This window comes from Ochlerotatus camptorhynchus, unplaced genomic scaffold, assembly GCF_037179485.1.
Source record: "Ochlerotatus camptorhynchus isolate MF236.1 unplaced genomic scaffold, CSIRO-AGI_Acam_v1.1 ptg000158l, whole genome shotgun sequence".
Lineage (NCBI taxonomy): Eukaryota > Metazoa > Arthropoda > Insecta > Diptera > Culicidae > Ochlerotatus > Ochlerotatus camptorhynchus.
In genome coordinates, this window is record NW_027040648.1 from 563,419 (window position 1) to 574,103 (window position 10,685).

Below are 10,685 nucleotides of genomic sequence, written 5' to 3' on the forward strand. Positions count from 1 at the left end.
CTAAACTATAGCTCTAGTATCAATTAAGTATCTCGAAGTATCTGATAAGTATTCTAAGTATTTTTAAGTATTTTAAGATTTGAATTTTTTAATCGTAGTGACCGGTTACTAATGTAGTTGTTTGTTGTTGTATATTTCGTCAATGTATTACTTTTAATCACGTATTAAAGCATATTTATACTAGTTTCAATATGTTTTAAATTAAATGGAGCAGTTAAATTCAATGTTTATAAGTAGGTTTTTTAATTCTAGTTATGTAAATAGTTCATCAAAAACATTTTACTTTCAGCGAACCAGTTGAAGCAGGGATAGCGAATTATTTATGATTTCGAACTGGCTGTTTAGTACGATATCAAACTTTTGAATTATATTGCTTAGCTGGAGGTTAATGGGCACGTTGTCGTCCGAACTCGTAACTAGATTTCAAACTGAACTGCCAAAATAAAAGCGTATGTTGAATGTCAATTCGGCTAAGAACTATCGCAAGCTGCATGATTATGAAATTCTTGACTTTAAGCAGGCCAAGGATGCTAGGACTACGCTGGTTATTTGCCAGAGGACAATGAAGCATAACTAAAGGGCGAACACGAAATTATTGTGACACCGGAAATGTCATGCCAATTTTCTTATAATGTTTAAAATCAAACCAAAATTTTAGGGTATATTTACTTCAAAAATCAAAAGAAAAGTTAATCGATGGAGCCTTGAGTGTAAAATTGAACGCATTTTCGCTTGATGCCCTCCATCAAATTCTTTACAGTGTCATCCGGTACCAGTTTCTCAGTTTTTTTTTTCCATTTTCTTAACATGTCCTTCTCGTCTTTGACTGTCTTCATGCTCTTCCGAAGTTCCCGCTTCATTATTGCCCAGTACTGCTCCACCGGGCGCAGCTCCGGACAGTTTGGCGGATTCATGTCCTTTGGAACAAAATGGACAGAATTGGCCTCATACCACTCCAGGACACTTTTAAAATAGTGGCATGATGCCAAATCTGGCCAAAATAGCAGAGCTTCGTCGTGCTGCTGCAAGAACGGCTAAAGGCGCTTCTCGAGGCACTCAGATTTGTAGATCTCGCCATTTACTGTGCCCTTTGTCACGAAAGGCTCACTCCTCAGTCCGCAAGAGCAGATGGCCTGCCAAATGAGGTATTTGGAGGCGAACTTCGACATTTTCTTCTTCTTAAATTTGTCGTCCACATCGAACTTGCTCTTGCCGGTGAAAAACTCCAACCCCGGAATTTGCTTAAAATCGGCTTTTATATACGTTTCGTCGTCCATCACACAGCAGCCATATTTTGTCAGCATCTTCTCGTAGAGCTTCCGTGCCCGAGTTTTAGCCGTCGATTGTTGCCGCTCATCGCGGTTTGGGAAGTTCTGTACCTTGTATGTATGTAGTCCAGCTCTCTTCTTTGCATTCTGGACGTAGCTCTCCGGTTCCGGTTTTCTTCCAGCTCCTTTGCCGTGGTCCAACGTCAACCGCTCCTGGAACCGCTTCAACACTCTGGAGACGGTTGAATGGTGAATGTTCAACATTTTTCCCAACTGCCGGTGCGACAGGTCAGGAAATTCCAGGTGTTTGGAAAGAATTTGTTCTCTCAACTCGCGTTGGTTCACCTCCATTTTCGTTGAATCGAAAAACACGACTTCGAGTTTGACAGCATGTACACAATACACATCAATGAGAAAGTGTGCAAAATTTGGTTGATTTTTACCCAATGGTAAAAAAGTTATGCCCTGTTGAATGTGTCGCAATAATTTCGTGTTCGCCCTTTACCAGCAAATCGTTGTGCTGGTGGGCTCGAAGTTAAACTAATTGCAATTGCCACTGGTAGTCGTATCGTACCGCGTTTAGATAAATTTACATCGGTAAAGATGACTTATGATGGACTGGTGAGGGAGTTGAGCGAGTATCCTGATAGCAACCGAAGGCTTTATGTGAAATCAACATGAATTTCTCACTTTAAGTACGGATAAGAAAAGTAAGGATAAGAAAAATATTTATCTTTTCTGAAATTATAATTTATAACAAACCATTGATATACCAAATAAAACGATTTAGTCCCAAAACATTACTTATTTGTACCAATTTCATGTAAAATAATCCTAAGTTAAAATGTATGAATTTATTTCAAATCATTCCCCAAACAGTCCAAATTAAAGTTTTAACACATAGCCGTTTCTGATGAATGATAGAATCAATCGAAACAATCGAAAGAAATCTGTCTAGCAAAAGAGGTAACAAACTAGCGCTAAATATTTCATAAGTATTTTTAAGTATTTGCAGGTATCTTAGATATCAGTAAGAACTTTCTGAGTATAATGCGAAAAATACAAAGTTTAGAGTGGGATGCCCCTAGCATCTAGCTAAAGATAAGACGCCACCGATTTATTCTTGGTTGTTATTTGAGTTAGGTATTGGCGATCCGCGTAGCGTGGTAAGGACACCTTTTAAAGGGCAAGATCTACTACCGAACCCTACAATAGATCAAATTGCTGGTTGCAGTGGATTTATCGGATTTATGTCCCGAACAGAGGAAAAACAGGCATTTTATTTGACGTTATTATGAGAAACTCGGGGTTGTTCAATTTTTTTATAATGCGTTTATTTTTCCAGGCTCATTTGCTGTAGGTTTGCGGAGCCGATATTCATTGTATAGATAACAAAATTACTTAAAACTAACGTTAGAAAAGCGGGGGCCGATTACTCGCGGCTATCTCGAGGTTAGGGGTAACAAATTGTAACAAATGGATGGATGGGTAGGGATTGAGAAGACAAGGTTTGGAGAGCAATGTGCTCTTGAACTCGAACTAAGCGACATACTGATGAAAAAGACATACATGGGGGTACACCGATGGGCAGCTAACAACTTGGGAGAACACAAGATGACACTAACTACTAATTCCTCAGATCTATCTGTTTTAAAAGCACATAAATTAAATTCAAATAGTCGAAATCTCGGCTAGCCAAGACATCTCTAACGGTTATCGCGAGTTGTTTTCCTGTGGATAACTCAGATCTGGGTACATGACCAAACAACATGCTTGATATCATGATAACCACTGCCACACGCACATAAATTGCTGCCTGAGAGCCCAATTCGATAGAAGTGCGAGTCTAACGAACAGTGATTGGACATAAGCCTTGACATAACGTGTATAAAGTCACGGCTCATGTCCAACCCTTTGAACCATGGTTTTTTCGACACCTGTGGGAGAATAGAATGTAACCATCTTCTCAAATCACCATCATTCCATTTTTGTTGCCAACTGATGAGGCCTTGCTGACGGGCAATGGGGAAAAATTCGTTGGAGGCAATTTGTCGCTCAAAAATATCGCCTTCCATAGCGCCCACCTTAGCCAACGAGTCCACTTTCTCATTACCCGGAATTGAGCAATGAGATGGGACCCAAGCTAAGGTGATAGTATAGGAGCAGTTAGATAAAGCACTCAGTTTAGATCGTATTTCAGGCAGGAGTGCTTTATCGGCCTCATTGAACGAATAGCCTCCAATGAGCTAAGACTATCCGTAAAAATGAAATAATGTTCAGAAGGTAGTGAGGCAATTCGAAGTCATGGGCACTAGAGTGGTTCAAAATATCGATTTTGCTCCACCAGGCTCAATTGATTTTAAATCAGTTCCTGATCATTTTCCTAAAATTTGAGTTTATTTGGATGCGAACTCACACTGTACTGACCCTTTGAAGTGCATTCGCATCCAAATGTGCTCAAATTTTGGGAGAATTACCAGGGACCTGATTTGAAATCGATTGAGATTGGTGGAGTAAAATCGATAATTTGAACCACCCTAATAGCTACTTTATCTGGATAAGGAGATAAGGCAAGTGGTAAGCATCGATGCAAATATGCTGAAACGGTATGCTGCTTTGATGCTGGAAGCGGTCAATTAAAGTTTATACGTAACAGCAGGCTCTGGAGTACATGGAATTGAAGCTGCTAATGATGTGGTTTACTACGGCAACAAGTATAAGACAACGACCGACAGAAGGTTTTGGAGATCTCTGATAACCTCTGATGATCTTAGAAATATTTTCTGAGACACCTAGTTTTATGAAAGAATTTCTAAAAGGCGTGATTTGAATTATTGGACTGTTTGAGATATTCAGAATGTTACCTTATCAACCTCGTGTATTGAAAAAATATTCTAAGGATTTCCTGCAGATGACTGATCACCTAATCATTGGTCTAATGCTTTTTTTAAATAATTTAAGATCATCCTGGTGTCATGGTTGAATATCTTAGAGATTGGAGATCTCTGATCACTTGAAGATCTTTAGATCAACCTGAAGTCTTGAAGAAGTACCCAGAGGACTTTATGGAAATCTTAAAACACATGAATCTCATTGGAATAATTCCTGAGCTGCCTGGTATCATAAGAGAGAATATCTGTGAGATGTAATTTGGATAGTTGGATAGTGGGATATTTTCAGAATGATACCTGATCAACCTGAAGTCTTGAAAAAGTCTGAGGGTATTATGGGGATCTCCAGCTGATGGTCTTCGGAATAATTTCTGAGCTGCCTGGTATCATGAGAGAACATCTACCGTATGCGTGATAATGTTTGCACCATCGTACGAATAAAGGCCCAAACGCAATGTGGACGGAAGCGGAACGGAAACGGAAAGTTTGACAGTTGTCACAAATGGCATCAAGAAGCCTAACCGATGTCGATTTGGTTCTAACTAGTTTTCAATCCGACAAGCAGGCTTACTCAGATCGGGCTTTTCCACTGCCGCTGCCGTTCCGCTTCCGCTGTCATTGCGCTTGGGCCTTAAGGTTTCCGTTTCACCTGTGCATACAATGCCTTGGTTTTCTTTGCATGCACGTAACCTATAGCTCATACCGTAGTAGGCTGATTTACTTAGTTTGACAGTTGCATCATGAAGAAGTGGCAGCGTATTCGTGATTTGTCCCACACGCAAATGTCGCAAAAAGACATTTCAATCGCCGTGGGAGTGTCCCGGTGGACCATCAAAAGGGTTTTAGACCGAGAAAAGAAAGAACAACTATCCGCGAAGGTGGCCACAGGTCGTCCGAGGTCAACTCGGGTTCCGAGGGTTATCGCTGCTATTAAAAGGAAGATTCGGGTGAATCCAGTGCGTTCAATAAGGAAAATGGCAAAGGAACACGGGATCAGTGACGGCACGGAAGATCGTAAAGGAAGATTGCGGGGCGAAGTCGAGGGCACGGAAAAAAACTCACATGATTACCAACCGCAACCGGGAGCTAGGGGTCGAACGATGCAAGAAAATATTGAACTTCCTTAAGCGAAAAAATCCAGTAATCCTGTTTACCGACGAAAGCATGTTTACCGTCGATCCCGTATCAAATTCCAGAACCGACTGGTATATTAGTTCTCTTCCGGTAAAAGACGTGGTCGACGAGCACAAGAACGTGTATCTGACCAAGCATCCTGCTAGCGTCTTTGGATTGGTGGCTTCCGATGGCAAAAAATGGACCCGGTGTTCATTCCAGAAGGCGACAAGGTCAACACGGAGGGCTAAATCGGGATTTTAAGTAAGTATGTTCTTCCGTGGATCAAAGAACAGTACGGTCCGAAGCCAAATGTTGTATTTCAACAAGATGGGGCTCCGTGCCACACCTCGAACCGCACTCATAAGTGGTTACAGGAACATCTTCCGTTCTGGGCGAAGGATATGTGGCTGCCATCCAGCCTCGATCTTAATCCGCTGGATTACTCAATATGGCGCGTCATGAAGGCCAAGGCCTGTTCTAAACGACACCCGAGTTCAGCAAGCCTCAGACAAACATTGACCCGTACCTGGAGAGAAATGGATTCAGACTACATTATTAGAACCGGAAGTGTGTGGAGGCCGTAATTGCAGCAAGTGGAAACTCAACATAGTCTAAGACTCTGAGAAACATCCCCGCTTTGAATAAATAAAAAAACTCGAAAACGAAATTTTTGAGATTTTTTTAAATTTTGACATTGCTCAATGGTGCAAGCATTATCACGCATTCGGTACTAGACGTGATTTGAATTGTTGGATAGTTGAAGATTTTTAGAATAATGCCTGATCAACCTGCACTCTTGAGAGGACTTCATGGAGATCTTTGAACACCTGAAGATTGTTGGAATAATTTCTGAGCAGCCTGGATTTTTTTTTCATTTCGTTTATTTGGCAGGCTCAAATGTTATAAAAATAACTTAGCGGAGCCGAGTAACATAGAATACCAGTTATGGTACTCAAAATACAAAAAAAAATATATGCAAATATATTTTATCATATGATTTTTCTGGGTGGCGATCGAAGCGGCGACAAAGCGATCTTCTCCCGTGCACGCAACTTCTTTCTTTCCCGAATTTGTTCCTCATTTTCATTGAACCCGAATCGTGATCGCTGCTGCTGTTTCTGAACATCGTTTCCCATTGCATGCTCTCCGCTACTCTCGTCGGTCGTCGGGGTAGTCACGTCCATTTCGTTATCTTCATTCAACATCTCCAACCCCGTGTCCGTTTCCTGATCGCTAATGACAAACGAGCCACCTTCCACCACTACACCAGCATACGTACTGCTGCTGTTTTGTTTTCTTTCACTTTGCTTTCCTTTTTCCTTCAGTTGCTTCTCCGGTTCCTTCCGAGCCTTCCGCTTGGGACAGGAAAGCTTCCGGTGTCCGTCCGCCTTGCACAGAAAACATTTATCTTTGTTGCCATCATAAAAAATATTTCCTTTGCGATTGAAGAAATGTAATGACGTGGGGATTTCCTTCTTCACATCCATATATACACCGCGTATCCCTGTATATACCTCAAAACACAGATCAGTTGGAAATTTCTCCCGGATGATGCGTTTAATTTTCCTATATTTCCCCAGCACTTTATCCAGCTCGTTGTCGGGTACCTCTGGTGGCAAGTCATACACACGCACATATTGAATGAATTCACCAGCATGCGACATGCGTACCTTTGCCGTCGTTCCATTCGCATAATGGAAGATTAAATCCTCCGAATTGAATGTCAGAGCATGGAGCATCGCTTCCTCTGATTTGAACTTCATGAAGACTCCCCTTTCCTCACCAATGCGATAAACAGCTTCCATTTCAGCCGGATCCGCGTCGAGTGCTTTGGCGAAATTTACTATCTCTCCGATGTTTGGTTTGGCATCACAATGGCTGAAGCTAAACTTGATGGTGTTTTTTACTTCACACATCTTGCACCGTAGCAACAAAAGGCACCGAACTGCTAGCAACGAACAAAGAGCAACTATATTATAGCGAGTCTCGAAAACAGGCTATCGTGTGGTTCACAACGAAATAAAAAATCGACTGCTGCTGTAGACAGCTGTGGGACAACTGAGCAGCCTGGTATAATATAAGATAATATTTGTGGGATGTAAAAGACACTTGCAGTTTCATGAAATTCTGTGAAGATCTATGCATTTACATGAAGTTCGAAAATCTACTAAAGACTGCACTCGAAAAAATGCAACAGGCAAAAATGATCACCAAAAATTCAATTTAATTCGGATATTTTTGAAACTCTCAGGGAATAAATAAAGACGCACCTTGGACTTAACGCCACCCATCAAATCCTGTGCAACACTTGCGCCATCTTTCTTTGACACTTTCATCCACTTTTTCATCAAATCCTTGTCGTTTTTGAAAACCTTCCCTGTTTTCCGGAGCTTGCCCTTCATAATCGCCCATAATTTTTCTATTGGGCGAAGTTCTGGCGAGTTTGGCGGATTTGCCTCTTTCGGCACAAAAACAACATCGTTGGCTTCGTACCACTTCATCACTGGTTTCGCGTAATGGCACGATGCCAGATCCGGCCAAAAAAGAGTGTCACCTTCGTGGGACCGGAGGAAGGACAGCAGGCACTTCTGGTGGCATTTTTCTTTATATATTTGGCCGTTGATGGTGCCGGTCGTTATGTACGGCTTGCTGAATTTGCCGCACCCACAGATCGCTTGCCACACTAAGTATTTCTTAGTAAATTTGTCAATATTCTTCTTCCGGAACTTCTCCGGAACATCCAGGCGAGACTTGCCGACGAAAAACCCCCAGGGCAGGGATCTGCTTGGCGTCCGCTTTAATGTACGTCTCGTCGTCCATTACGATGCATTTCGGCTGCACCAACCACTCGCGATACAGCTTCCTGGCACGGAATTTGGTCACCGTATTCTGTTTATCGATTCAGTTAAACGCCTACCTTACCTTGAAGACATGAAGTCCGACCCGCTTCATTGTCTGCTGGACAAATCAGATGGAAAAATAGACCTTTGGCACGTCTCGAATCGAAAGGTTTGGATTGCGCTTGAAGTAATCCCTCACCTTCCCTTGCGTTCATGGGGTCGGTCGTCTCCACTTTTCTTCCACTGTCAGCTCGCCGCTGGAGGTCTGGTCTGGTCGCCTCCGTACTAGTTTACCATGTGTAAGACGTTGATAAGACCGATGGGAGCGCCACATCTAAATCTCAATTCGAAAAAATCTTTATTCATTGCTAGCATCTACTTGTCGACATCAGTCAGAATCGACATCTTCAGAATCGGCATCAGTCTTCTTTCTATCTACTCAGCGTGCGCGCAACTAACCACAGCAAAACAAAATCTTTCCTTCATCGTAGATAGAGTCACCCCCCGCGGATAAGACCGGTAGTTCTGTACGGGCACGACACGTGGACAATGCTCGAGGAGAACGACCCGTGCTTAGGACCATCTTTGACGGAGTATATGAAAATGGCGTATGGAGGAGAAGAATAATTCACGAGCTGACGCAACTCTATGGCGACCCCCCCCCCGAAAGTCGCAAAAACTGGATGCGTACAATGAGCGGGACACGTTGAAAGAATGCCGGACAACAATTCCGCAAAAATGGTTTTTGTCTCGAATCCGGCCGGTACACGATGCAGAGCAGTACAGCCAGCTAGGAGATTAGACCTAGTGGAGCAAAATCTAGGAAGTGTGAGACGCTTAAGAAACTGGTTCGTCTCTAGTTGGTGCAACACTGTAGAGCAGGTTAACTAGTTGAAAAACTTTGGATCAGCAAAAGTAAAGTAAGTAAGTAGACACCCTATACAAATTCTCTAGTGTAATATTCAGCTCTGAATTCTGGGCAGAATTTTAAGGAATCCGCAGAATTCGATTTGCTTGGAATTATTATCAGTATTCCCTTGAAGCTCTCCTCAGAATTCCCTTGGATTTATTGATTGATTAACGTTTAGCGGCTAATTATAAAAGCCTCAGGGTGTATACTACCTTTAAGATGATTCCTTGTAGAGTCCACAAATGGCCGCCACGTAGGCTATAAATGCACTTTCACCTCGAATTTTCAATTACACAAATCTCTGAAATAAGAGTTCCATTTCACCTGAAATTGCTACTGCATGTATGCAGTTTCATTGTAGTACGTGTCATGGACGCTGATATTGGTGCAGTTAAAGTTTCGAAGTGGTAGCGAGAATAAGGATCGCACAGCGAACCACCTTAAAATCCAGGATGATCCTGAAAACTTTGGAGCATGGAAAATCTTTCTGTACTTTCTGATGATTTCATACTCGTCTTTCTCATGACACTGAGCTCAAGGATGTGCCCGGTAAAGACAACTTAATTCGATTAAACGAGGCAATGATTTATCGACATCGGAAATCCTACCCTTGGTTTTTGGCATTCCATTATTCCTGTACTCCCGGAAGTCGGCAAAACAGCAAGGCGCAAGAAAAGACACCTAATTCAATTATTTTTTAATTACATTCACTCTGCACCCCCGAAAAACTCATCCTCCACTCGAATCGAAACAATCCCGATGATATATGTAAAACAAATTCTATTATTTCGCCCTAATCCAACGCATTAAATCGCACCCCAACCTAGTTGTTGTCCTTTTAGGTCACGTTCGAGGGAGGGTGATCTGTTTTGACTAGTACCACTTCCCAGATTACGCACTCTTCCAGGATGATGATCCTGCACTGGTGAGATAAAACAGCAACCTCATCATCATCATTATACACATATACTTCCTCCCTTTTTGCGGAAGAGAAAGAGGAGGAATTCACGGTCCGGTGCCACTGTGATAGAGTAATGTACCGGATTCCCTGCTTGGCGAGCCGGAACGAAACAGAACAAGTGTCATGTTTTTGCTATGCCAGATGCCCTCGTAGGATGGTCGGAATTTCAAGCACTAGGACCGGATTATAAAATCAGATTTGATCTCCCTTCTGTATGTGGTAACTACTGCTGGGCGTACGGGGATGCGATGGAAGACGAATCGAGAAGTTGACAGATGTAGCAGGAAGATGAAATCATAAGCATAGTTTGATAGGCAGAAATGAAGATAAGACACGTCGTTATTAACACAAAGTTGGCGCTGGAAAATGATGGTATCGCGAATTTTGCAGATTTTATCACATGCATTTGTCACCTCGTTGTTGACTTGATCAACTTTTGTTAGATGGTTCGAGAATTCAGTGCCAACATTTCCAAGGGGCGTAATTGCATTTGTAAACAATGGCTCGCGAATAAAAGCTCATTTATGACAATTAATGTACAACAGGTAGAAGAAATTTTCCTCTTCGACCTAGCATTGTTAATTTGGAGGGGTGAGCTAGTTTTTGCGAGATTTTGACGGCTAATGTCTAGAAATTGTTCATAAAACTTAACAATCTTTCAACGTTGACGTTGTGACGTGGTATTGCAAAAAAGAACAG